Source organism: Rutidosis leptorrhynchoides, chromosome 11, assembly GCF_046630445.1.
Source record: "Rutidosis leptorrhynchoides isolate AG116_Rl617_1_P2 chromosome 11, CSIRO_AGI_Rlap_v1, whole genome shotgun sequence".
In the NCBI taxonomy this organism is placed as follows: Eukaryota; Viridiplantae; Streptophyta; class Magnoliopsida; order Asterales; family Asteraceae; genus Rutidosis; species Rutidosis leptorrhynchoides.
This window is the reverse complement of record NC_092343.1, coordinates 385871729-385873566: the sequence shown is the minus strand read 5'-3', so window position 1 is coordinate 385873566 and position 1838 is coordinate 385871729. Positions and strand designations below refer to the sequence as shown.

The window sequence follows — 1838 nt, the reverse complement described above, 5'->3', positions numbered from 1 at the left end:
ATTAGAGGAATGTTTGAGTCCTCTTCTATGTCAATGACAATAAATTCGACTAGAAAGGTTAAATTACCCACTTGAACGGGTAGGTTGTCAGCGATTCCAACTGGGTACCTAATGGTTTGATCAAAGAGTCGAACACTCATTTTTGTTGGACTTAACTCACCTACTCCTAATCTCTCATATAATGAAAGGGGCATAACACTCACACTTGCACCTAAATCTGCTAGTGCATCATACATGACACAATCACTAAGTAGACAAGGAACAATAAATTCACCCGGATCACCCAACCTGGGTGGAAGTTTTGGTGGAACTGTCTTTACCGGATTTATCTTTACTGTTTTTGTTTCTTGTACTTTCTTATTCTTCTTCTTCTTTTCAGAGGTATCACAAACTTTATTACCTATTACTTGCTCATACTCAACTCCTTTTCTTGGAAACGGGATGGGTGGTCTGTAGGATGCCACCACTGGTTTTACATACTCGGGTGGTGGTGGTGGCGTAACTTCTTCATTGTTACTCACATCTAAAACCTTCCCATCTTCTGATGCTGATTTTTCAGAATTTGTTGACACCATATTAACATTCTCATTCCTAGGATTTACTTCAGTATTACTCGGTAGCTTTCCTTGTTCCCTCTCACTCATCATGCTAGCAAGAGTACCTACGTGTTTTTGTAGATTCAAAATGGAATCTTATTGAGTTCTTAATGACTGATCAAACCTCTCATTTGTTTGGTTTTGAGATGTAATAAATTGTGTTTGAGATTCCATTAACTTTGTCATCATTTCTTCGAGATTTGGCTTTTTCTCTTCAGTTTGTTGTGGTGGTTTATACAAGCTAGGTATTTGTTGATTGAAAATGTTGTTTTGAGTAGGTTGGTTATTCAGACCTTGTTGGTTATACGAGTTATTGTTCGGTCCATTTGGATTGTAAAGAATGTTTGATTTCGATTAAAGTTTGGCCTTGGCGGTTGATAATTATTTTGATAATTATTTCCCGGCCTTTGGTTCATGTAGGAAACATTCTCACATTGTTCCATCGTTTGCTCAATGTGACAATCTTTTGTTAAGTGTGGTCCACCGCATTGTTCACAACTGATTCGTATTGCGTGAATATCTTTATTCATCTTTTCCATTCGTCTTTCGAAAGCATCTATTTTTGCGGAAACGGAATCAAAGTCATGGCTAGAATCGGCTCTAGCCGCTTTAGATGAACGAAAGATATCTTTTTCTTGGTGCCACTCATATGAGTGGGATGCTGTGTTATCAATAATTTTGTGAGCTTCGGTTGCGGTTTTCTTCATAATGGAACCACCAGCTGCTGTGTCGATGTCTTTTCGTGTAGCAATGTCGATACCTTGGTAGAATATTTGTACTATTTGATAAGTGTCTAAACCGTGTTGAGGACATCCTCTCAACAACTTTTCGAATCTTGTCCACGCCTCATATAATGTTTCATTTGGCTTCTGCGCGAACGTAACAATTTCTCCTTGAAGTCTCACGGCTTTAGATGCCGGAAAGAATCTTTTAAGAAATTTTTCAACTAAAACATCCCATGTGTCAATCGCCCCTTCGGGTAATGATTCTAACCAATATTTGGCTTCTCCCTTTAAAGTCCAGGGAAACAACATGAGATAGATCTGTTCATCCTCAACTTCTCTGATTTTGAATAGAGTATAGATCCTATTAAAGGTTCAAAGATGTTCGTTTGGATCTTCTTTTGGCATAACACTATATTGGCATTGATTAGTTACCATGTGTAGGATTTGTCCTTTGATTTCATAATCTGGCGCATTAATGTCTGGTCGCGTAATGGCATGTCCTTGGCCAGTGCGTGTA

General features: G+C 38.4%; 1 non-coding gene across 1 annotated transcript; it reads left to right on the top strand.

The window, feature by feature from the left end:
* Positions 1-1391: 1391 nt before the first annotated feature.
* On the top strand, positions 1392-1498 carry LOC139879005 (small nucleolar RNA R71). The gene has a single exon (XR_011769862.1). It is a non-coding gene; the product is annotated as a small nucleolar RNA R71 (small nucleolar RNA).
* Positions 1499-1838: the final 340 nt, after the last annotated feature.